Genomic DNA, 27,364 nt, shown 5'->3' with positions numbered 1-27,364 from the left:
TATGCACACACATACAAATAAATTCGGAGTTTTCAGATAAAACAGCATTTCACTAAAGATGATTACAAAAAAACCTTTTTTGTCATGTAGTTGAACAAGAATTTAATCTTGCTTGGGTCACAGAGTTTCGTTAAATACCATGTCATCTTCCTCACCATGAGCACACATAATTATATTTTGTCCTCTCATTCTCTATCCTCACTTTCCCCCTTCCACCACCCCAGTAACCTCCTTTTAATATATGAATAAAAAGTCCTTTTGCATTATTGAACTTGCTGCTTGGTCCATGTAATTTACTATGTGGAGCTTTGGGAACAAGAGTGCTATCTACATCAAAACTGAAGTGTGGCAGGCTGTGGGCACGCCTCATGCTCTGGGAAGCCACTGATACCTACATCTGGTTTGGAATTTCCAGGAAGATGCGAGAAATGGGTAGGAGGGAATGATGGAGAAGGGGATGTTTTTTATCTTTAGAAGACAGTCTTGCTCAGCATGGGGAACCAGTGTGTGGACACCAAAGCCAAGATGCCTTGGTCACACAACAGATAATAATGCAAAAAGAAAGGAGCAGAGAAGAAGAACAGATTGTAGCTCGTTCGGTAATTGAATGGAGTGGAGTATTTTGCAAAAGCATAGGTAACAGTGAACAACAGTAACACATTTCAAGGGAACTGAGAATCAACACACTATAACATTATCAAATATTTGCACTTGATATCTAATATATATATATATATATATATATATATATATATATATATATATATATATATATATATATATATATATATATATATATATATATATATATATATATATATATATATATGTAGGAACCAACTCTTATTCAAAATATTTGATTATATGTATGATCTTTTTATAGCTAATTCGGATCTTGAAAGGCAAGGCAAGGCTGCCTCCACATAAGTAACTGGAAAATTCACAAGATGTCAGTTTCTGTTTCATGTTACAGTTATTTATACAGGATGTAAAGTGATATGATTCCTAAAATGATCCAATATTGTGCAGTTATTGTCAGTTTAAAAAAAATTGGATCAAGTTTCTCTTTAAGTACAATGCAGCTTTAATACTTATTATTGTAAAGGGATCATGACAAGGAAAATATCATTTATAAACAGTGGTGTATAATAACGTTATGTAATCAGTACAGCTGTATGTATGGATTTCATAATATGTTTAATTTCAGTGGTGTCTTATTCTGACGATTAAGTCAGTTAGCTCAGCTGAGGCAAAACAATATGCTGACATTTTGGAAAATAACAGAGTTTAATGATGTTAAAGTGAGCACGACGACAGGGTCAACAAAGGGGTTGCATGCGAGTGCATGTTCACTCGTATTGCAAAAGGTGGAGAAACAATGTACCTCCAACTGGGTAATTATTTGTACATGTGAAGTCGCTAATCGAGTAGCATCCAAAATATACATCACTTGCTATTGACAATTGCTACTCCCTTTTTGATTATTGAGCAGAAGAAAGGTGAAAATTAGAAAAGCCATGAGTTTTATAACAAACCGGTGGGGATTTTCAGAGAAGGTTGGTAAGTTAAGCGTACTGCTCCACAGCCACATTGCTCTTCCTTGGTGAGATGGACAAAAGACGCTGATCATAGAAAGAGGAGCACAAAGGAAAATTATTTTGCAAATTTTGTGCAGAAGATGGGTAAGTATTCTTCACCTGGGTAGAGGAAACAGACTCACCAACTAAATTGGGAAACAACTGCAGACTTAATGTCGCCGTATCAGAGTCTGTTGAGCAAAGCTTCTCATCTCCAGAATGATGTTTAAAAGCAGGTTTTTCAAAGTCCAAGAGTCACCCTTTCATCTCTGCAGGTTGAACAATCCCCAGGTGGCTGGCAGCCAAGGATAGAGCAAATATGAAAAGACTGCTGAGATAGTGAAAACATTGTGCTGCAGTGTAACTGAAACATCGTTGAAAATGATCCCAAACCAAAAGCACCCCTGATTACACAAGATCATATAAAATGCTCCTGGCAATAAAAATCCAAGAACGAAATGAGAGTGAAAGAAAGGCCATACAAATTGGCTCCATTGCCATGTGATCAAAATAAAGTTATCATATGGAACACAAAGTGAACGAAACTTAGTCTTCAACTAAGAATAGCATTGATTGTGCCATACCTTGGATGGACGTAAAGCTTGGTGAGGATTTGCATGATAGCATTATATGGTGAACAATAAAGATGCCATCACCCCTTTTGCAAAGGGTAGATGATCGTCAGTTGCACCCTGGCCAAATTACAAATTCCTGCCATCATGTGCTGGGGCACTACATCAGCAGCAAGGCTTTCGTAATAATTCAATCAGCAGCAGAATTTGAAATTGTATTAACCAATGACAAGGGTTGGTAAAGATTAATCTGCACCATTTGTTTGAATAATATTATAATGAATAAAACTCCATAAACAGCAGCATCGGGGATGCCCTCAATGAAGTCTTGAATGCTTCCCTAGCTGAGAATTTACCCAAGTCAGATCATTACTCCATGTAGGGTGTTGCCAAAGCAAACTTTGATCAGTGAAGAATTTAGAATTTGCCCTAGGTCATGGAACAAAATGGCCTACTGCACTGAAAGGCACCATAGGATATTCACTGTTCACAAGTGAAAGGTACCAGATCAGATGGTTGGCTGAATATCCCCATTCAAATATTTATGTATCAACCTGATTGTAAAGCACCCCAATGACAGTTTATAGTCAAGTCGAGAATAAAATGCAGATTAGGCTTCTCAAAGGTTTGAGACAGCTGAAATTCAACCTCTAATTTATCCTAACCTTCCCAATTTTTGTTCTAGATAATAATGATAAAAAACAGAACAGGGATCCCTTCAAGTATGTTGAGCGGCAGTGACAGCATCTGCCAATTTCTCTGTCTTCGATGCACAACACGTATTCTGACACTTTCAAATAAGGCAGAGAAGAGTGTGTGGTGTGCTCCAGGACAATATTGTGGAATGATGTGTCTTGTAGAGGAAAATCCCAAACCAGTTGAAATTTACTGGTGAATTTTACAGCTCGGTAATATGGGTCTGTTATGCAAAACTGAGTTTACCTGGGGCAAACCATTTGAAAACGAAGATTATGAGATAATGGAGGATGAAGAACCAAGTGTTGTGACACCCATGAACGTTGCCATTGTTTTCCAGTTGATTTTGGGAAATTACGATATCAATGTGCCTGATAAGACAGTGCTACACAGTGTGTCAGTGTGAGAAATGTGGAAGCCATCATTCATCTGCACATGATTTTCAATAATGTAAGCAGCAGGAGGGTTCCAAAACAACTAATTTGATATTTTCATGGTAAGGCAATTGTGATGGGAAGTGTTTCCCCCGATGGTCCAGATATTTCACCTTTTGATTTTCATCTCTTTGGACCACTGACGGAGTATCTTGGTATCGTCAAGTTTTCAAGGTGATAAAACATGTCTTGAAATGACTCTGTACATGTCCTTCATAATTTTATGCTTCTGGCTCATCAGGCATTACCACACTTATGGAATACATCCCATCCTGTAGTCGGTGTTCATGACTTGAAAAGCTTCAAGAACATTTTGCATTCAATCGTTTTTTAGCTCACCTGGACTTTAGTCTGGTGAGCTTAAGTGATCGAGCATTGTATGAAGGTGAGTGAGTGAGTGAGTCATTCAGTCCATAAACACTTCAGTCATTATCGCTTGAACGAAACACACGATTTTAATGAAACTTGGCCACAAGATTCATATCTGATGCCAAAGTTTGTTTGTGCCATAAAAAAAAAAATCAGGGTCTAAAGGGGTCTGTGGGGGTTTGAGTAACTCTTGCTCCTGATCCAGGTGGGCTTCTGGATGCATGGTCCTATTTTTGAAGAACTGCTGGTTAACTTTAAATCAACTTTGCTTTTTTATGCAAGCATTTCCTTTTGCCTTTTGGGAATAGATTAAGAAAATAAGTGCAAGTAACAAGTTTTGCTTGTACATGATTATCGATGTGCAAAGCAATGTATTCCGAGTTGTTTTGGCTGACATCTTTCACGCAAATACCAACCGTATCGTATCGCATTTGGAAAGGAACCTTGAGTAGTTCTCAACAAAAATAATTTCAAATTTATGAACAGTATTCACTCCCTTTTGTCACATGAACTGCCTTTTTCTACATTATAAAGTGTCTATAAATGTGTGAATATTGCAGACGAGGTTTTGAGAAAGCATTCTACAGTCTGTATGCAATTCCCAGTCATTCTTAGTCAATCTGTGCAATAAGTCAATTGTGTTTGCAAGAAGATGTCTATTGTGGTTGCTTTAAACCTGTCGGTATCCACAAGGGGTTTCTGGAAGGAACTTCATTAAATGGTAAATATGTTTGGCTGTGATGAGCTTCATCAGGGGTCTGTACGAATGTAATTGTAAGTTTCTCGAAGATGAATTGTACTTTAAGGTCTTCATTTGTTTTGTTTTTTTTACAGTTTATTCTTCAATGAAAGATTTTCTATTGTGTTTAATTCAATACTGTTACACTACATTACTCAGAGGTCAAAGACACAAATCAAAGTTTTTTTTTAGTAACACAAGCACAAAACCCTTCTCACATTGTATGTAATGCTTTCATTGTTTTTGTCCTTTTCATAAATGGTGTGTTTTATTAGTTTGAGACCTTCTCACAACGTGCACATATATCAGTTTCGGTTAGTGGAATGCTTTGTACTTATTGACAGTTCCACAACAACATAGAGTTGGACAGCATGCTCCTTCACATAGGTTATAATGAGACATTTAAAACATCTTTAACTTCCTGTATGCACCATGTATGGTTGTTGAGAGGACAGTGGTTTAAGAGTGTTTAAGGCTCATGGCTTTAATTAAAGAGTAAGCCATTATGTTCTGGTACTGCATCCAATTTACACATCTTGACTCGTTTGGAGAGTTAGTAGAATCAAACTTCCAAATCTCTACTCCAGTGGAGTAGTTGCCGGACCTGGGTAAAATGACAGTCTGTGGCGATGCTCATATGGAAATGATAAACAGGCACGTACTTAATGCATTAAATCTATTACATATTCGAATGGAAAAAAAATCCCCATATTCTTGTAGGGTTAGCCAGGGAAAGTTTTTGGCCCAAGTTTTTCACAAACTGGCTGGGCAGGCTTGAAGTTTCACTGAAGGAGATAGGATTTTTTTCAAGGTGTTGGTGATAACTTGTCTACTCTTCACAAAAGACACCGTGCAATCCTTAACATACACCAACGATCATGTTTTGGGTGACAGCTCTTCTGACTTAATGTCTTTCTGGTAAGACCGACGTGTGAAACATCAGGGTGAGAGTTGATAGCGCAGTCGAAATTCGAACCCAGGCTAGACAGCTCAAAGGTGAGTATGCTTACATCTAAGCTATCCTGAATCCACAAAATAAACGCAGTTAACACTTGGTTCGGTAAGACTAAAGAAGGGTAATAAAATGTGTGTACATGTCGATTTTCTAAATGTAGTGCTTGTACATAAATTATGAAATAAGATTCTTAACAGGATGTCATGGTACCATAAAAACTGGGTTTATAAAAACCAACAATTAATCCCAAGTAGTTCAGGTGGAGTTATTTTTGAGTATTAGATAAAAAAACCATATTGTGTAAGATCACAAAAAAACATATCACAAAGCTTGGAGGTAACCTGGATAGCAAGAGGGTGCTGATTAGATTCAGGAAAGTATTAATACTTGCATAGATTGGGCAAAAGATTGGCATATGGAATTTAACCTGAACAAGTGTAAGGTGTTGGTGATGGGAAAGAACAATGAAAATAGAGATTACAGGATGCAAGGGGTAATTTTGGAGCGTGTCACACAGGAGAAGGATCTGGGGGTGGTAAGAGATATGGGAGTTAAGCAGGTAGCACAGTGCCAGGCAGCGATAGGCAAAGCAAAAGGGGTGTTAGGTTGTATTCGGAGGGGGATCAATTTATAAATCAAAAGAGGTGGTGTCAACATTGTATGGGAATTTAGTGAGGCCACATTTAGAATATTGTGTGCAGTTCTGGTCACCACAGTTCCAGAAGGACATAGATGCCATAGAGAGGGTTCAGCGCAGGGCTACGAGATTGATTCCAGGCCGAGCAAGACTCATCTATGAGGAGCGGCTGAAGGAGACAGGGCTTTATACACTAGAAAGGAGGTGGTTACGAGGAGATATGATAGAGATGTTTAAGATAATGAAAGGTATAGATAAAATAAGAGCAGATTAGTTATTCAACAGAGTAGACAGTGATAGAACCAGAGACCATAGCCTGAGAGTAAAGAAGAGGAGAGTTAAGACAGTAGCAAAGCAGGGGACTTTCACTCAGAGAGTAGTTAATGCATGGAATGGTCTCCCTGGAAAGGTAGTGGTAGCAGAAAAAGTAGATAAGTTTGAATTAGAATTAAATAGGTACCAGGAAGTTATGGAGATAGAGGGGTATGGGGATGTTGATAAGACTTTTCGGTAGTTTGAGCATTGATGGGTGATTGTGTGCGGAGTACTGTTGGTGGGGGTCTTGTCAAGAGGGGTTGTGTGGTTGATGTTATGTCTTATTAACCAAGCCCATGCCCCCTCCCCTGAGGGAAAGGAAAAAAAATACAAAAACCACAAAAAAAACCCACAAACACATTTTTTATTTCGTTAATTACAAACTTTTTTGCATTTGGATCTTACTTACTTGGATCTCGTGTAGATAAATTGGTATGGTGTTCGCGCAGGCATGGTGGGCTGAATGGCCTCCACCTGTGTTTGGTTTCCTTGTAAATCCTTGTAAAGATAATCAACTTTGTGATGTATTTTGAAGTAAATGTATTGGATGAATCAATTGATCATCAATCGCAAGCCTTTGGGATAAAATTCCCGAAAATCAGAGAGATGAGACAGTTGCAAGCACAAGTCAAGACCTTGTGATGAAATCAATGAATCTACATGTATAAACACCATTGCGTTTATGTGTCTCTCTCTCTCTGTCTCTCTCTGTCTCTCTCTGTCTCTGTCTCTGTCTCTGTCTCTGTCTCTGTCTCTGTCTCTCTCCCCGCTCACTCCCCCCTTCACCCTCCCCCTCTCTTTCCCCCTTCTCTCCCCCACTCTCTCCCCCCTCTCTTTCCCCCTTCTCTCCCCCACTCTCTCCCCCACTCTCTCCTTATGTATGGCCACATCCTTTCAGTTATAAACTCCAAACTTGGGGAACAAATCCAACTTTGTGAGGGGGTGACATAGGCTATGTGGCCATGGCCTCACATGGGGGTGTGGAGGGCGTAAATTCTTTCGGTTAACGTACTCTATGCACTGGTACATTTGTCTTCCCTTCCTTCTCCTTCTCCTTCTTCTCACCCAAAATGTTTGGTAAACACGACCACTAATTGATCTGCCAGCAAAGCGACGGGTAAACTCTGCTCGTCACGGATAAATATAAATGTATTATTGCTCTCCATTACAAACCAACAGAAAATTCATAAAACAAAATATTTAAAGCACCACAAACATGACTGAGAATAATATCTACTTGTGAGTCATAATGCGTTAAATTCATCAACCAACAAGAGGATCATTTCAACAGTAATGATCTTGTGGTGTATTCGTAAAAGTCATCTCCCTCCCACCATAACCCCTCCTACCACCACCAAACACCTTGTTTTGAAATGCATTCACAGACATCATTTAAGGGTTGATGATAGATAAATACACATCCGTTGTGAATTTCTCACAAATCATAGTGATAGATACAATTCCATTGAATGCAAGAAATGAAAGAGATAGAGACAGAGATAAAGAGATAGAGATAGAGATAGAGATAGAGATAGAGATAGAGATAGAGATAGAGATAGAGATAGAGATAGAGATAGAGATAGAGATAGAGATAGAGATAGAGATAGAGATAGAGATAGAGATAGAGATAGAGATAGAGATAGAGATAGAGATAGAGATAGAGATAGAGATAGAGATAGAGATAGAGATGGAGATGGAGATGGAGATGGAGATGGAGATGGAGATGGAGATGGAGATGGAGATGGAGATGGAGATGGAGATGGAGATGGAGATGGAGATGGAGATGGAGATGGAGATGGAGATGGAGATGGAGATGGAGATGGAGATGGAGATGGAGATGGAGATGGAGATGGAGATGGAGAATGAGATGGAGATGGAGATGGAGATGGAGATGGAGATGGAGATGGAGATGGAGATGGAGATGGAGATGGAGATGGAGATGGAGATGGAGATGGAGATGGAGATGGAGATGGAGATGGAGATGGAGATGGAGATGGAGATGGAGATGGAGATGGAGATGGAGATGGAGATGGAGAAGGAGAAGGAGAAGGAGATGGAGATGGAGATGGAGATGGAGATGGAGATGGAGATGGAGATGGAGATGGAGATGGAGATGGAGATGGAGATGGAGATGGAGATGGAGATGGAGATGGAGATGGAGATGGAGAAAGAGAAAGAGAAAGAGAAAGAGAAAGAGAAAGAGAAAGAGAAAGAGAAAGAGAAAGAGAAAGAGATAGAGAAAGAGATAGAGATAGAGATAGAGATAGAGATAGAGACAAACAAACGTATCAACAGATATTTTGTGGTTGTAATAAATGTTACGTCAAATAACACTGCTTCACAGGTGTACAATGGTTTAAAAAATAATTGTGCGCACCTTTGCTTGCAGAAATAGTCTTCAGTCGTAGATATTTCTGCCCGAAGCTCATTACTGGTTGATGACACATGAAAGTGAGTAAAACATTGGGATTAAAATTGTGCTGTATGGAGCAAGCTACCCTCTTTCATGTGGTTATCTTGACAACATAAATGCTCTTTGCTAAAGATCGTTTCACCAACTCGTTTTTTTTCAGATGCAATGATAGGCTCTGATGTGGTAAATTGGTATTCTTATTCACCCAACAATCTATACTATCAATATATGAATTTGGGGAAGCTCAATTTGTATTGGGTTGCTAACCTGCTGGACAGTTGAGCAGTGCAGTAAGTTTAAGGCTAATATAATTTTGTTACATGAAATAACACTAATGGTATGTCGTGAAATGTTAGCAGACACTCTTTTACACGGTCATGGTGAATCCTTTGGGGATCTTAAAATGACAAGCATATTCCATGAAGCCAAAAGACTGAACAACTGAACACCACAATTCCTGATAAAACTCCTGGAATTGAGCATTAGTTGTGCCAGAAAGTCTGTGTGGAATAGATTATGGAAATGCTGTTATGCTTATCATAAATGCTAGGAAACTTTATGATGCTTCTTATTAATGATATATGTATACTTTGTAAATAAAAGTCAAATGTTATCAGTGTATTATTTTTCTACAATTATTTGATAACTTCACAGATATTACAACATAGTATATGTATGTATATATATATATATATATATATATATATATATATATATATATATATATATATATATATATATATATATATATATATATATATACATACAGCTTACTATTTTCATAAATTCCAGCAAATTGAACCTGGTTTTGGCTCTGTGGTGTTGGCTTTGCTGTTAGGGTGGTGGCTTGGGATTCTAGGGTCCTGAGTTCAAGCCTTGTTGACCGCTGAATTGACACCAGAGGTTGACTCAGCCTGTCATCCTTCTGAGGTCGGTGAAATGAGTACCAGTGTAGCAGCCCAAAGGCTCACACGAAGGAAAGGGGTATTGATGGATTTATTAAATCTGGTGTTGGTGTGGTTTGGGCATGATGGGCTGAATGGCCTCCTCCTGTGCAAAGATTTCCTTGTAGGTACATATATATATATATATATATATATATATATATATATATATATATATATATATATATATATATATATATATATATATATAGTTACGACTGTGGAAATTCGCAATACACCATAAAGGGTCCTTAGATCAGTTATGACGGTAAGTCATTGTGTAGTTAGATTTCCCCACCATTGTTTAGAGGGAATTTCTGTGTTCGCAGGGCTGTGATCCTTTGAGTTAGCCGTTTTTCTTTTGCCATCGTTATTTTGGACCGTCCGAAAACGTCGAACGAAGGCCCCGTGGAAGACCTGCAGCAACGCGTGAGTTTTCCCACCGTTTTGCGCCGCCAACGCTGACACGAGAAGCGGCGAAGAGCTCGCTCGCGATTGGTGGACACGGGGCATGAGGCGGTCGGGAGGGGAACGACCCTTTTCGAGGAGCTTCTCGAAAGAGCTCGAAGGGAGGCGGAGCCGAAAAGGGGGTGGAGCGAAGGGGCGGAGCCTCGTGCATTATAAGGTGGACCGCACGCGGGGCTCGCTCTCTCTTCTTCTTCGTGCTGGATTGCTCTGCTTCTTCTTCGTCGATGCTCTCTGCTTCTTCTTCGTCGACGTCATCCGCTCTCTTCTGGTGGTCGAGGTCGAACTTGGACTCGCTCTCGTCGTTCGCGCTTCCTCTTCTCTTGGTAGTCGTCGGAGGTTCGCGCTTCCTCGTCTCTTGGTGGTCTAGGTCGAACTCGGGTTCTCTCTCTGGATCGTCGAGGTCGTCTTCTCCCTCTGGGCACCAAGTCGTGAGGGTTGCGAGCGGTGGTCCAGGGTCGAGGCGCGCACGAGAGGAGAGTTCCGGAGAGGGCTCACCGACCGTCGCACCTCGAGGGTGCAGGTAACCTGCTACAGTCTCGCGGGACCCGTTCGGTCTCCCAGGTCCCATGTCATAAAGACCCAAGTGGTCCAGCCTGACCCCCTTGTCTGTGAGGCGGTCTTTTCTTGTGTTTATTTTGGGTTTTTGAATGAATGTTGTCGTGGCGCCGTTCTGTCAAGTAAAACTGTTAAGTGACTGTACATTTATTAATTATATTCAGTCGTAGTGCTTGCCCTTGCTTTTGTTTGCCTGCTGTTGTTTCTATTTGCCTGTATACGTGCTTGCCTGTTGTTCCTATTTGCCTGCTTACGTGTTGTATAATAAATGTCCTTGTGTGAAATGTATCCCGTTCGTCGTCTTTTTCCCGTTTGAAAGTTCCATCTTGCATCACGGAAGGGATTGGTAGTGGGTTTAGACACCCAGTAAGTAATCTGAACCGTCGAGGTCGGCGATAACTCCGCTCGGTTATCTCCTTAGCATGGAACGAGCCGCTTAAGCGGTTCGTGTCCGGAGCCGACCTGCGGCGTGGTACAACTCCTCGGTACGCCACCCATGCAGGTACTTAGGTATATCGACATTCGGCGATTCACTCTATTTCGCGTGGGTAGAATGCAGACTGGGTCATGGTGAGGTTAAACCCCCACCCGCGACTGGCTCCTTGCGGTAGTTCCAGGAGAGTCACGACTGAATTGTCCGTCCGGTGGGCGACGCGGTTGCTATTACTGGGAGCGGCCGATCGCACGCTGGCGGGCGCGAATTCGTAACAATATATATATGTATATATATATTCCCATAAAAAGTCCACAATGTTCGATTTTAAATACTTTAAACTTTTTTGTTTTTGATCCTATGATTATGAAACTCAGGAATGACAACTCAAAAAGTTTCTCGTTATGTTATTTTAGTTATTTCTCGGTTGATTTATTCATGAAATCTTCCCTGCTGAGGGGTATAGCACAGGATGCCAATGCTCCAGTCCACAGGGCAGCTGTTGTCACTGGGTGGTTTGAGCACGAGGATGAAGTTACTCATCTTCCACGGCCCTCCCAATCGCCGGACCTCAATTCCAGAGAGCATTTGTAAGACTGTCTGTCTTATCTTAGTGAAGAATATAGATTATTCATCCTGGCAAAATATCAGAACAATTCTGCTATTATCATTTTTCGACATAATTTAAAACCAATCTCATGATAGCCACAGGACTAAAAATAAACAAAAAAACATGTGTGTGTGTGTGTGTGTGTGTGTGTGTGTGTGTGTGTGTGTGTGTGTGTGTGTGTGTGTGTATGCGTGTGTGTAAATATGCATAACAGTGACGCATGATTTTTTTTTTATCTTTGCACTTATTTAGTTTTTGGGTTATGCTAAAAACTGAGAAGGTGAAAGCTGGAATGTCAAACATTACCTATGAGTCTCGATTCACATGAAAACAGCCTTGGGGTTTGTCTCTTTTACTGTATGGGGAGGTTCTTTTACTTTCTTGATCTCTTGGTATAAAGTGGAAAACATAGACAAGTTTTGTGGAAGGAGCATTCCGTAAAGTGTAAAGGTGAATCCTTTTTTTGGAAAATATTAAGCTTTATGAAATTCAGTTTACCTTTGGAATTTTTCATTCCACTGTAATATACATGACAAAGTCAGTATATTACAGTGCTGTGTCAAGGTAGCAATTATGGTGAATGTGAAATCTCCGAACATTAGTTATAGGTCTTAATTAATTGGTCAGATTGTCTAAATTACTTTATATGATGCTTTATATAGTGTGAAATAGCTTGGTGTTTTTTGTTATAGAAACTGTGTGTTTAATTTTGCTTCCTTTGGGGAACTACATTGCTGATTTGTTTTCTATTAAAGGTGAAATAAGTCAATTTACAAAACCGAGTCTTACTAGATCTGATTGTTATGAAATTGTTCACGTCACATCATTAAGCACGAAGGGATCATCCATTTATGAGGTCAATATATTTATGACATATACATAGAGGCTGGAATTGAGGAAAATGAAAAGGACAAAGGAAGAGAAGATTGTTGAAAGAGTTTAAGGAGGTAATTGGAATGCGGGAGTGAAGAAAGGGAATGAAGGTTAGGAGAAGATAGGAAATGAAGTGAAGCAGCCTGTATGGTGGGAGGGAGCTTAAAAGTTTCATAAATTCCAGCAAATTCCTTAAGTGTAACGAAAGTGAATCACGTTACATTTCCCAAAAGGAAAAAAATGTAACAACTTTAATATATTGTAATTAGGAACCATATAACTATTACATGCACACGGAGGGGGGGGGGTAATGGGGTTGGGAGGGGAGAGTAGTTTGTGTTGGTTGATGCATACTAAGTTTGGATTTTTCTGCCATATTTTGTGTATGTAAATAATGTATGGCCCCTTAGAGCTTCAAAAACATTGCAGTACAATGTAAAGCACATGGCCTTCTCATCTGCAAAGCACTTCATTAAAGCATTCATGTATGCTACAGTGTAGTAGTAGTAGTAGTAGTAGTAGTCGTAGTAATAGTCATGCTTTTATCAGAACTGCCACAATTCTATTTCATGTCACTCACTTTCCTCATCCCTGCTAGTCCATGTTCAGGACTGCAGTGCACAAAGTGGAGCATTTTAAAAGAGAAAGCATGACCAAGACAGAGAGGAAAAAAAATAACGAAAAAACAAAATAACACATTTATACAAATAAAACTACAGGGTGCCCCACAGGAAACCAGGAAATTTGGTACAGTTTATTTAAAACAAAACAAAAGCAAACTTAGATGTAGTGTAAAACAAAGATGCACTTTATTTTCAAACAAAACAAAAGCAAACTTAGATGTAGTGTAAAACAAAGATGCACTTTATTATATGTTAGTTTATTGATATGGTAAAATACGGCAAAATAAATCTCAAAATATCAAATTTCCTGGTTTTCTGTGGGGCACCCTGTAGAAGGGCACTCAGTAGAGCGCATACGTCCACCAAGTAATGCCTGATCCACGAGAACATATCGTGCCCAATACATTTTTGAAATATCTTGCTATATACCATTTTTGGCCCGATCTCTTAATGGTGAAGAATCGCTTTAAAAATCAAAGAATTATCGTATCCAGATCCGAACTCGGATCTTCACCAAGATAGAATCAATTCTTCTGTCACACATCCAACGTGTCCACCAAGTTTCATCCAAATCCGTCCATAGCTTTTTGAGACATCTTGCTCTATATTCTTTTTGGCCTGATCTCTCAATGGTGAAGAACCACTTAAAAAAATTCTCGTAGTCGGATCCAGATCTGGATCTTCACGAAAATCTAATCAGTTCGTCCTTGTCACACACCCAACCTGTCCGCCTAATTTCATCCGGATCTGTCTCCAATTTTTGAGATATCCTGCACATAGGCAGACAGACAAACAGACAAACAAGCAAACAGATAGCGAGGGGTGAAAACATAACCTTCTTCACCTTCGGTGGCAGAGGTAAAAACATCCAAATTTTGCAGGTTTCCGGTCCTGACAATATTTTCAATCTCCATTTAAAACCCCTTGGACCACATGGAATATCAGCCCTTACAAATATTCCCTAAATTTGGAAATGAGGAAAAATCATTACCTTTCTTAAACAAAATATAGAACCCACCAAAGCAGCCTCTTAGAGACCTATCACATGACATTACACACCTTCAAAAGCTAAAGAACACCTAATAATTATACTCACATACTCTCACATCCCATTGTCACACACCCAGCACATATTCATACCAAGTCACTCTGACCAAATCACTCTACAACCGCTCTCCTCACAAGAAACCCCTTTGATGGATTCAAATGTAAATAACTGCCAAAATGCAATATTTTCACTACAATAGCGAGAGAGAGAGAGAGAGAGAGAGAGAGAGAGAGAGAGAGAGAGAGAGAGAGAGAGAGAGAGAGAGAGAGAGAGAGAGAGAGAGAGAGAGAGAGAGAGAGAGATATTGGGACCAGACTCTGTGCAGTGTTGGTGCTGCTTAAACAGTCTCCTTGGTTATTGGGCACAATCTTGGACGGGTCGCCACTCCGACACACTACAATAGACATCAGCAAAATGTTTGACGCTATCCCAAAACTCTTACTCACAAATAAATTACTCAAAACAAATGTGCACAATAACACCACACACAGGCTTGCCAACCTCCTATCATGCAGACAGTGAAACATTATTTTTAACGGCATGTCATCATCCACATGATATTTTCCTAACGGAGTCCCTCAAGATTCAGTTCTCTCCCCCACACTCTTTAATCTTTTCATGCACAACATTCCATTACCACCCAAGAACACACAAATAATCCCGTATGCAGATTACATAACCATTACCTTTGACATAGCAACAACAACAGAGGAAAAGCACAACTTCAACCCTTCCTCAGCACCCTACAAACCTGGTTCACCATGAACAGATGAGAGGCATAGCCCTCTCAAAGTCAGCAGTTACTCTTTTTAGCAAACGACACCAAGGAACATAGTGCTGCACCACACATCACACTGAACAACATCCCTACCCCCCCCCTCCCACACACACATACACCAAACAAAAATACTAGGCACCACTTTTAACACATCTAGTCATTCTCAGATCACATCACAAACATTAAAAATCTGCACACCCCGGCTGAACACTGGGGCCCTCACAGATACCGACTTTGGACAACCAAGCACACATATCAACACCTTGCAGACAGTACAAAACAAAGCCCGTCACTTCATCACAGGTTGCACAGCAGCAACACCCATCAAGCACCTACATACAGAGGCAAAAATGTTTTTTTTTAATGAAAGACCACTTGTACATGAAAGGTGTGCAGTTCCTTGCAGCTGAAAGTGACAACCCTCATCAGCTGTGCCACTACATATCCAACCACCAACAAACCACGAGACACATTTAGACAACACCACAAGGACACCACAATGACTTTACACATATGCCCGACTTTACACATATCCTTCAAACCATCCCCCGACCGATCATCGATGCAACTACAAAAAACACATCCATACCGACATAACAATAAATGCAACAATTAACCTGGGCCCAAACAGTGTCCTGGGCACTAACCCCCACCCATCAATGACGCAGAGAAATTACTTCCCAGGTCTGATCGCGTTCACTTTTCATGCCTCTGCTGTAGACACCACCCACAGCTTTTATAGGACAAACAGAGACTTGACGACATCACTTACGACACCTGCAACCTTTTAGTAGGCTGCCCCCCACACAATAAAACACATTCTGAACACTTGCGCAGTCATGGTTCCACAAAGGCAAGAGCACAACATTTTAGATGTGAGTTATCTCTGGGTCACACCGTGCCACCGATCTGTTCAAGCAGAACTGACAAGGGCTAATCAACAAAATATTAATAACAGCATGAACATTAACAAAAAGAGTTGAACTTTCCTTTCTTATGCCAGTTATAGTTTGTTTCTATCATGTGTACCTCAAATGTTATAAAAGTTCAAACTTGCACAAGAACTTTAAGAACACCCTGTATATATTGAGATCTCACCGTTGTCTTTAAATGAGCCTATCTTAAGATGTACATATCGAAATATTTTCCATAGTCAATGGTAGGAGGTGGCCAAGGTATTAGCATGCATTGCTCTTTTTTCGTTTTGAAGCCCACGTTTAGCTCGGCCAACTAACTTATGTTACAATCTGAACAAGAAAAAGAGCAATCAGAGATTGCAGACCCTCACCACGACTTGTTTTGTGTGGTGTGTTGCGTGGTGTTTGTGAAGTTTTGTGTGGTGTGTTGCGTGGTGTTTGTGAAGTTTTGTGTGGTGTATTTTCTGTGGAATTTGTGCATTGGTGTGTTAAACAATTAATAAGAGACATAATTAGAACTGCTAAAGGGCGGAGGAGCTATTTGTGAGTCAAGGGCCATCTATATCTCGTGCCCAACTCTGTCTGGGGACATCCTCCTGCAGTTGGGTTACTTTTTTTTAAGAGGTTGGTGGCAGGATTTGCACTCCGGCCACTGAAAACCCTTCATACCGCAAAACATAAGAAAACCGTAAACAAAATTGAAAACCCATGCCGTGGGAGTCGCTCCTGTGCAGCTACCCTCTACCGGGCAGCTCACCAGATGATGGGATTGGGGCAAATCTTTTGGGACCCCCACTCTTTGAAGATAGGAGGAAAACCACGGGGTAACCTTCCTGGGTTAGATTGCGGTACTGTGTGTCTGGGTGGAGATGAGGTGTCATCCACCAGAAGGCGGTCTCCAAGAGTTAACCTGAGGCGGTCCCTTCGGGTGGGTGCCTGGAATGTCCTATCCGTAAGAGAGGATGATCACCTGTCTCTGTTATCATCCGAGTTCAAGTGTTTCAACATTGGTATTGCAGCACTCTCCGAGATTAGGAGAATGGATCGTGGTGAGATCATGGTGGGTGTGGTTACACCTACTATTGGTCTGGTCGCTGGGATGGTTTCCATGCCCAAGGAGTTGATGCAGCTGTGTCAAATAAGCTGATTCCAATGGTAATTGAGGTAACACCGGTCAACAAGCGTATTATGAGACTAAGGATTCGTCACTCCTTGCGTGTTGTTTCTCTGGTCTCTGCATATGCTTTGACAGAGGCGAGTGATCTCACCATGAAGGACACATTCTATGCCATGCTCGAGTCTGTGGTTGATCAATTGCCCAGGCGACATACTCTTTCAGTCTTGGAGGATTTCATTGCATCGTGTGGAACTGATGGGGATGATTATGAGACGTGTGTTGGTCACCATGGGTCTGGAACTGTGAACAAGAACAGCACGAAGTTCCTTGACTTTGCCAAGAAGTCATGGACATAGGGTGGCTGGTTCATGGTTTCAGCATCAACAGGCTCATCACTGGACTTGGTATTCCAATGCTGGTGGTCTGGCAAAGGAGATTGACCATGTGCTCGTTGATGGTCGATGGAGGATGATCCAGAACTGCAGGGTCGATTGGAGCGCTCAGTTCCTCAATACTGACCACAGGCTTGTGGTAGCAACTCTGAAGTTGCAGCTTATACCTGGGAGAATGGTACCATTCCAGCCTAGGCTGGATGTTGGCAAGCTCAAGGATGAGAGGGCAGCTGAGGAGTTTGCAAACAGGCTGAGTGGGGAAATTGGGGGTTGGAGTGCTTTGGGGAATCCTGAAGAGTTGTGGAGTGCCTTAAAGATTAACCTTGATGTTACTGGTGGATGTCATGGAACTCACCATCAGGCGAAGAAGAATTTTATCTCTCAAGGGACACTGGATACCATTGATCAGAGTTGCAGGGCTAGGCTGAATGGCAGAGGTGAGCTGTTCAGGGAGTTGAGTCGTAAAACTGTATGTGTGCTGAGGGTGGACAAGGAGGCCTATGTGCGAGGAATCTGTGAGGAAGTAGAGCATCACCTGTGGTCAAGTGATTCTGGTCCCACTTACAGGGGAATTCGCGAATTGTGTTCCTTCAAACCCGTCCCTCTGTGTACTGGAGTTAGAGGGGAGGGTGGTGGGATCTTGACAGTGAATGACAGTCCAAATTGAATGCCCACTGGGCCGGTTACTTTGAGCGAATGTACCAGGCTGATCCACCAGTGGTTGAGTTGGAGGTCAGGGGTGTTACTCTCCCTATTGCTGACCCTAAAATCAACTGTGATCCAATTTCGTTTATAGAAACACAGGCAGTGGTGAACCGGTTGAAATGGGTGATGGTCCTGGGATCTGTGGCATCCATGCTGAATTTCTCAATGCTGGTGGAAATGCTGTACTCATGTCGTTGTATGCAGTTCTGTGATCTGCCTGGAACACAGGCATCGTCCTAAATGACTGGAAGAGGGGCTTTGTTGTCTCTCTCTGGAAAGGGAAGGGTGATCGACAGGACTGCAACAACTATGAAGGGGTAATGCTGCTCAGTACTGGGCAAGGTCTTTGCAAAGATAATTCTTGATCAGGTTCGCCACCATCTGCTTGAGCACCAGTACCCAGAGCAGTCAGGCTTTACACCAAATAGGTCAATGATTGAGCGTATCCTTGCCCTTCAGGTCCTCACCGAACGCAAACGAGAGTCTTAGCAAGGGCTGCTTATAGCCTTTATTTATCTCTGCAAAGCATTCAATTCAGTGAATCGGGTTTCCCGATGGAGTATTCTTAGTCTTCTTGGTGCCACCAAAACTGATCAATCTGATGTCTGAACTATACTCTGGGACTGAGATTGCTGTGAGATGTGGTGATACTATCTCTGAAATATTTCCAGACTTGTGTGGACTGGATTCTGGGGAGGATGTCAAAGAGATCAAGCTGTGGTGTGTCATGACATGTGTCATGTCATGAATGAGTTGTCGGAGCCGCTGGGATTATGGATTTCCTGGGTCAAAACTAACATCCAGGCTTTCAATGACATATTGGATGCTGCTATCTTGTCTGTATCTGTTTGTGGTGAGGATGTTGAGGTCGTGGAGAGATTCACTTACCTTGGCAGTGATATTCATGTCTCTACTGGCTGTGAGCCAGAGGTCAACAGATGTCTAGGTCGGGCCTGGGGAGTCATGGATTCACTGGATCATGGGGTGTGACACTTTCAGTACCTGTGCAGGAGGACGAAAGTCTGAGTCTTCTGGTTCTTGGTGCTTCCAATCTTGCTCTACGGATGTGAGACTTGGACTCTGACCAGGGATCTGAGAGGGAGACTTAATTCCTTTGGTACCAGGTCTCTTTGGAGAATCCTTGGCTATCGCTGGTCAGATTGTGTGTCCAATGAGTGGTTGCTGAGAGAGACATAAATAAAATTTGTTACCTGCATAGTCCGTGAGTTTCAGCTGTGGCTTCACTTGTTTTCCTGATGCTGATCCTGCTCACCAGATTTTCTCAGCGAGGGAACCTTGTGAGTGGAAGAGGCAATGGGCTGACCACGTGCCTCGTGGTTGCAGCAGGTTGATCGGCATCTCAAGGAGATGGGGATGTGCCAGGCATCTGCCTGGGGGATGGTCAGCCAGAGGCCCCTGGAGTACCCAGATGCTGTACCATATACGCAGTATGCAGTAAATACTCTGGAGTACCAGACAGATGCCCCGGGAGTACTGGAGTGGAGTACCTGGAGTACTGGGAATCCAATATAGCTACCATTGAGAAGTTAGCATGGATGGAAGGGGATGCAGCGACACGCTGCTCCAGCGCATACTCCCATACATGACCTGACCTGACTTTATAACTGCTGGCAGTGATGAGCAGGTACCAAGATGTCCCACTTTGATGCAACCCTGCTTGGATCACACACCTGACCCTAACACACGCTGTTTTGTATTATTATTCAATTTAATTCAGAATGGGATTAAAATAAATTCAATTCAAATCAAATGGAAGACCGAATAGGAACTGCCCTGCATTGGAGTAATCAGAAGGAACCCAAAACATGCAAAAAGAAAAGATGAAGTCATCAGTAGGAACCTGGATAGGATTCACATTCCAGCTGCTACTCTACCCTCAAACCCACCCAGGCACAGCCAAGTGAGTCTTACTCAAAAAAAACCCAAAAAACCCAGATCAAAAAATTTAATAATTCTGGATGCCAGACCTTGTGTCCGATCAAGTTGAAATTTAAAATGTGTATTCCCCTTATCTACTAGATCACAATTTCGAAGTTTCATTTCAATTGATTTAGTGATACCAGAGAGAATATTATTTAATATATTTCTTAAATCTACGATGGCTGCCAAAAAAAATGGCATAAATTATTCCTTACAACCTTATACACACATGCCTTCGGGAACATTTGTGTGAAGTTTCCCTTCGATCTGTCCAGTCGTTCTGGAGAAGAAGATTTTTATATGTTTTCGGGTAAATCCAATATGGCTGCCAAACCTTGTGACCTGTGACGTCATATGTGTGAACTTTTATTCTTCATTGGTCGTCGGGCATATGTGTAAAGTTTTGCCTCGACCTGTTCAGCCATTTCGGAGAAAAAGATTTTTGAAGGTTTTGTTTTAAAAACAATATGGCTGCCAAATCAGGTGACTGATGGCGTCATCAAAACATTTTTGTGGACCATTTTATTGTTGGATTATCCTTAAAAAATTTCATACTAATCGGATGTAGCATTCTACATATGTAATTATGATGTCATAATAAAGGCACCTACAATGTCATGAAGAAAACACCTACCCCGTGAAGAGTACATGCTACTTGCCAAGTTTCAACTCTTTCCTTGGTGCGGTTTCAGAGATACAGAGGTCCAAAGTTTTTCTGTTTTTTCAACATGGCTGCCACACCACATAACTTATGATGTCGCAATTATCATTAGAACATTCTACATGAGTAGTCACACCAGTGCTGAAAATTTTGTATCAATCCATCAAGTGGTTGCGGAGAAAAACATGAAGGTTCTGTGCAGACAAACAAACAAACAAACAAGATGTCATGCAGAGCACAATACTGGTTAAACCCATAAAACAAATTTGACCTCAAAAATAATTTGTGGCTGAATTCACTGACCAAATGTGCAACTTCTCTTCAAATTTCAAGTCAATCGGATGAACATTGACAATTTTAGAAATTTGGCCTGTGTTGACCTTTTGGCCTATGGTGACCTCAAATATAATAGGTGGCTGAATTCATTGACCTGCTATCCAAATCCTATACAAATTTCAAGTCAATGGGATGAAAAGTTAGGATTTTAGAAATACCACCTTAGTTATTGACCTTTAGCCTCTGTTTACCTTGGGAACTTTTGGCCTCAAAACAATATGCTTCTTCCTTATGACAAACTCTATCATGTGGTGAAGTTTCATGAAGATCGGTTTAAAATTGTGACCTGTAGGTGATAAACAGACAAATAAACAGACAGACAAGCCGGTAGGCGGCGATGGGTCGCCGAACATGGAAACGATAAGATATAGAACAAAATGGATGTCATAGAGCGGATAGGGCATCACCTTAAGATAATGCATATCAAATCTCATCCAGTTCCATCTACTGATAACTATTTAGTATCCATTTGAATGAAAAGTACCGAAAATGCGGTTTGAAATCGGAAATCCCCAAAGTTCGAGGGGGTGCTGTGGGTGAACAAAGATCTAAATCTAAAATCCGGCTCGATCGTTTGTGCACAATGAATTCCAGACGATTAGTGTGAATTTTCATGACCATCCGACCATAACCCAAGGAGGAGTCGCATTTGGCGCAAAGGCATCTCCAGCTCTCGCATATTATCGATTTTTGCACTAATTGACCTTTGACCCCTGACCTAAGCGAAATCGGTCAATATGTCCTGAGGCAAAGTTGTAGTACTCATTGAGTACCATGAACCTGCAAAGTTTCATTCGTATTGATGCACTCACCTGGTTGCTTGGGGGCCTTCAATTTTCGCGCATACCCTAATTGTAGGGGGCGCTGTGGGTAAAGTATTCCATATATCACAAAAACCGGAATATATTTGATAGAGCATCACATGTAGATCATTTGTGCCAAATTTCATCACCTTACGTGGGATAATGGCTTTCGGAATTGATTTTGCGTGAACGGTACCGATTTTGAAGGTTTTTCGGTTGTTGCTAGGGAACCAAAGCGTCCCTAGCAACCATCACAATTTCTAAAGCACTAGGTCATAAGATGTACCTTCCCCCCGAGTTTGGTCAAAATCCGCCCACATTTACTACCAATTATGCTGATGACAAACGAACAAACATCCAAACAAACAGACAGAATTACTGACAATCTTCTTCTTCCTCTTTCGGCTGCTCCCGTTAGGGGTCGCCACAGCGGATCATCCGTGATGATCCGCATACTGATTTGGCATAGGTTTTACGCCGGATGCCCTTCCTGACGCAACCCTGGTCGCCTCTTACGACACAGGGATAAGGATTGGGTTTCGCCATGATTTCGGGCTGCCCTACACCCTCTCATAGCGTGACCCAGCGCAGAGCAGAGATCCCGTCCTCAAGCGATCCTCCAACCCAAGCCTCCGAGTAGCCGGATTACAGGCGCACGCCATACGCCCGGTTACAGAATTACTGACAATAACGGTCACCTATTTCGGCGACCCAACAAACGGACCCAAATGCAATACCCTCTCCTTCGGCAAGGGTAATGAAAAGTCATTGATTGTAAATGGAAGGTCTAAGTGGTCTAGTTGTAAATGTGTCAATGTCAATGAGGTCTGAAAAGTTGTAAAGGTCAATAAGGTCTGAAAAGATGTAAAGGTCAAATGGTCTGAAGGTCTAACGGTGGAAAGGTCTGAAAATGTCTAAATGGGTTTCAAAATGGTCAAAAGTATCTTAAAGGTCAAGGAATCTAAAGTGTGTAATTTAAGTTCTAAAGGGTCCTGGTATGCATAAAAAGGGTCTGAAGGTCAAAGGGGTCTTCAGGGTGATAAAGGTCTGAAAGGTGTGAAGGTCTATTGGTCGAAAGGGTAGAAAGGAGTCGAAGGGTCTTTTGGGTTCGAAAGAGTCAAATAGGATCTGAAGGTTCTAAGAGGTCTAAAGGGTGTAACAGGGTCTACGGGGTCAACAGGGTCTTGGGGTTTGAAAATGTCTTTGGGGTCTGAAGTGTCTTGAGGGTCTTAGGGTTCTAGAGGGTCTTAATGCTCTTTGGGATATTATTGGGTCTGAGGAGTCAAAAGGGTCTGAGGGGTCTTAGAGGGTTTTAGTGGTGTAAAGGGTCTTAAGTCCCTAAAAGGGTCTTGGGGGGTCTAAAGGTTCTTAGGCATCTTCAGGGTCTTAAATGGTCTTTGGGGCCTTTGTGGTCTTAATGGGTCTTGGTGTCATAAAGGGTCTAGAGATTCTTAGGGGTCTAAAGTGTCTTTGGGGTCGGTCTTCATAGTCTTAAAGGGTGTTAGCGGTCTTAAAGGTATTAGGGGTCTTAAAAGTCATAGAGGTCTTTAAGGGTCTTAGGAATCTTAAATGGTGTTAGGGGTCCAAAGGGTCTTTGTGGTCTTGATGGGTCTTGGAGTTGTAAAGGGTCTAAAGGGTTTTGAGCTTCTTAAAGTGTCTTGGGGTTCATGAGTCGAATGTAATTCGTATACATACTCACGTTCTGTACGGATAAACAAACAAACAGACAGACAGACAGACAGACAGACAAACAAACAGACCCGAAGGCAGTACCCTCTTCTCTGGTGAGGGTAGTAATGGTGTGTTCTAGCATTCGCTGCCTCTTGCTGGCACAACACCCGACTGGTAGTTCTGTAGTCATGCCAAAGGCTCTGTCACTCCACTACATAATAGACATACTACCTCTGAAAATATTTATTCATGTTACTTGCCTCGATGTAATCTCCATCCTCTCAATGTAACTTGTTCAGCGGTGAACGGACTTGTTGATCCCAGCAAAGAAGACTTCTTTCTGAATTGTCACTGATGTTGCAGACATTGCTGACTATGTTAACTTATTCATTGGAAGCTAAACTTGTTTTACAAAGCTTAATGGATTGTTTTTCTTTTTTTTGATTTATTCGTGGATACCATGTGCATTTTCCTTCTGCATTACAAATAACTTAACAGGAGGGCTGATGTTTTGATTACTGAAGATCTTCCATCACAGCCACGTCACTGGTTTTAATCCCTGAAACAAAACAAATATTGAAAAACCTGATATTATCCAGACACATCAATAAATAGAGAGTTACATAAATATTTTTTTGAGTTACATAACTTTTGGGATGACCCTCATTTTTGAATTTGACTTCCTCAGATAACAATTTAAGTACCAGACAACTCAGAAACGAGTGAGTTATTTTTTGCATAACAACATAAATACCAAAGTGTCATGCTGATCAATTGTCTGGCAGTGAAATTTTTTTTAAGTGCTGTCAGAACGCAACTGATGGTTCGTAGAAATGGAATAGAAGTCTTATTATTGCCAAGTATGAGATTGTGCAATGTGCAGGAGTACTGAAAAGTTAAAGTTATCGAGACATGAAACCAAACTGGCTCCATCGTTCAGAAGTCCATGGGTAAGGTTAGTGGTCAGTATGTCTCAGGCTACTTTGCAACCCAAGCAATGGTCAGCTATTTGTGGTCTTAATTACACAGCAAATTCTCATCATTGTTCCAATAGGACACTGGGGAAAATACTGCACCAATTTTTGTTCAGAAAAGCAATTCATCACAGGGGTACTTGCAAACATTTGACATCTTAGGAACTTGCTCGTGGCTAAGTGTAAGCCCTGACAACAACTTCAAAAGATGTTTTCGCTAACAACGTAGACCTGAAATACTTCTTATGATCAACAGTCACTTCCGTAGCACATAACTCTTTTTTTTTGTGAAGTGACAAAGTCAGCAAATAATTTGAAAAAAGTTAAACTTAGACCTAAACTAACCAAACAACTTTTTTTTTTTTTGTCTCGATACTTTCCTTTTCTCGAAGAAGTTTTGTCTCGATACTTTCCTGCACCTGAAAGCTGTGTACGAGTTCGATACAAGCCTATTGTTCAATAGCTCATTGTTTTTTGCACACACCATTTGTTGCAGCCAATTAAATGTGTCCAATAAACTTAATAATCACCAACATATCTCTGGCAATGTATGTCAACAAACAATGTGTGCTCGTTTGTGGATTGGAGTTATTCTGGCCTCAGGTAAACAACATGCACTTCATTTATGGTATAAACACACAAAGGAGACTGTACTGCTTGCTGAGCTCACTAAGCACTTGCATTACCTGGTGGTAACACACATCACTGGCTCTCAACTAAATTCCATAATGAATACAATGGAAAGCCAAACAAAACAACGAATAGATCTCATAATGAGGAGGCGGCAGGCAGCAGGAATAGAAAAGCCTGCCGGGCAGCACAAGGCCCAAATGCTACCTGTGGTACTTCCAGGGATACAGACACAATAGCTCACCAAAGGTAGCACTTTGCTGAGATTACGTTCTCTGTACTTATAACCTCACGCTATTCACAGCATCAAAGCCGGGAGGGGGGGAGGGGAGAGGAGGGGTTAATTGGCGTTACAGGCCCACTTTTGCTTGGCGTCTGTCTTCTCCAGCCAGGTGAAGCCACATACCTTTCCATTTACCTTCGGCTCCAAGATCCTGTAATTGCTTCCCCCTCCCCTCCACCCCCCGCCGACATTGAGACGCTGCAATGGGGGCTGGGATCAAGCTTCAGTGACACAGATGGACTGAAAAGCCTATAAGATAAGATGTTTGGATGAAGGACTTGTTGAGGTGATGGCTGACAATGGAATGAGGCATCTGTATTGGCTGCTATAGGATTATTGTATCCTGCTGTGCTGTGGAAGGACAGAGCGGAAGTCTTTCAAAGAGCAGCTACATGTTCTCGAAAAGAAAGTCTCCATTATATAATATTGAAAGAGAATGCAAAGTTGCCACATTTTAACAGCTTTTTATGATTAAATAGTTGCATTTGCTTAAAAATATGCTATGCTGATTTATCCATTGTCTACGAATGAGCTTGTAATTCATGTAAAAGTACACAAGGAATGTATCAAGACTCCTCTTTCCTCTAACTCCCTCATCTCCAACCATAAGTTTCTCTTCTTCCCAGGCCAATCAACCTTTGATCTGCTGCTTCTTCTGTATCAGGGATGGATGGATTTACAAGGTACACAAGGATGCCCCCAATCTCAAACAAGAGGCCAGGGCTCTGCCACTCACCATCTTCTATGCTTTTGATTCTGTCCGGCATCCCATCCTGATCTCCAACCTCCCAAATGATGGAATTGAGTTTTCTTCCTCGACTGGCTATTCGAATTCCTGTGTGCTCCCAAGCAGCAGGTTACTTTAGGCAAAATTATTTCCCATGCTGTACATTTACAGTAGATGCCAGTGTCCTTCTAGGTAGTAGTCTGAGCCCAATCCTCTTCTTGATATACATCATTAAAGAGTCTGTCACTGAAAAATCCATTGTATCACTTTGGAGAGTTCAGCACACCTCCGCCAAGCATACTCTGGCAGCATTCTCCACTGAAATGGAGAAAATAGGCAACTCCACATTTACCTGTAACATGTCATTTAGTGCAATAACGACCCATTTATGGAACATGTAATCTTCATAAGGACTGGCAGGCAAATCCTTCATTGTACATATCTGTGGCTATTACATAACATATGGCAGGTGTGCATCAAAGAATACCATCAATAAACAAGTTAGTATGATTATTACAATAGTCTTACCACATATTCTAGAGATGACAGTGGCAATCGCAAATTTTCACTGGAGATAGCTCAAAGCTTCAGATTTCTTTGAGTTCAAATCATGCTTGGGCCACAATAGGCCTCACTGAATCCATAATGTTTGAGATGCCAGACAAGTTTCATAGCTACTACACCATTGTACTCTCCAGTGACCTCATACATGCACATTTGTAGCCAACAAAACTTTGCAATTTCAATCAAATAAAATACATGTCACATACCATCTCCACGAGAAAAATATGGGCTATTCCCATTGTCGGAGGCTAAAATTGTGTGCTATTTCACTTCCATCCAGTCATTAAACATATGACATAAACATCATATTCTTTTTATTACTTACAGAAGTGGAATTTCACCCAAAGCTCGAGTCACAGTAACTTTAAGCTTTGAGTTTCTGTTTGATTGCATACCATTGTTGGGAGAGTGCGATATATATATATATATATATATATATATATATATATATATATATGTATATATATATATATATATATATATATATATATATATATGTATATACTGTATATACACATATATGTTATAATATTGTGTTGGCAATTGGGATTATACATTTTTTTAAAAGAAGAAGGCGCTTGCAACCAAAAGTAAACGAGATCTA

The 27,364-nt window shown here is 41.2% G+C and overlaps 1 long non-coding RNA gene across 1 annotated transcript in view; it reads left to right on the top strand.

Moving 5' to 3' along the window:
- LOC147024857 (uncharacterized) overlaps window positions 1-27,160 on the top strand; it is a 63,572-nt gene extending 36,412 nt beyond the window's left edge. Inside the window, exon 3 of the long non-coding RNA XR_015058842.1 lies at window positions 26,096-27,160. This is a non-coding gene — a long non-coding RNA (uncharacterized LOC147024857). The remainder of the gene's footprint in view (window positions 1-26,095) is intronic.
- Window positions 27,161-27,364: the final 204 nt, after the last annotated feature.

This window comes from Eptatretus burgeri, chromosome 6 (assembly GCF_056783735.1).
Source record: "Eptatretus burgeri isolate ZD-2024b chromosome 6, Ebu_testis_v1, whole genome shotgun sequence".
NCBI lineage: Eukaryota > Metazoa > Chordata > Myxini > Myxiniformes > Myxinidae > Eptatretus > Eptatretus burgeri.
The sequence above is the reverse complement of the archived record's forward strand: the minus strand, read 5'-3'. Positions and strand labels throughout refer to the sequence as shown.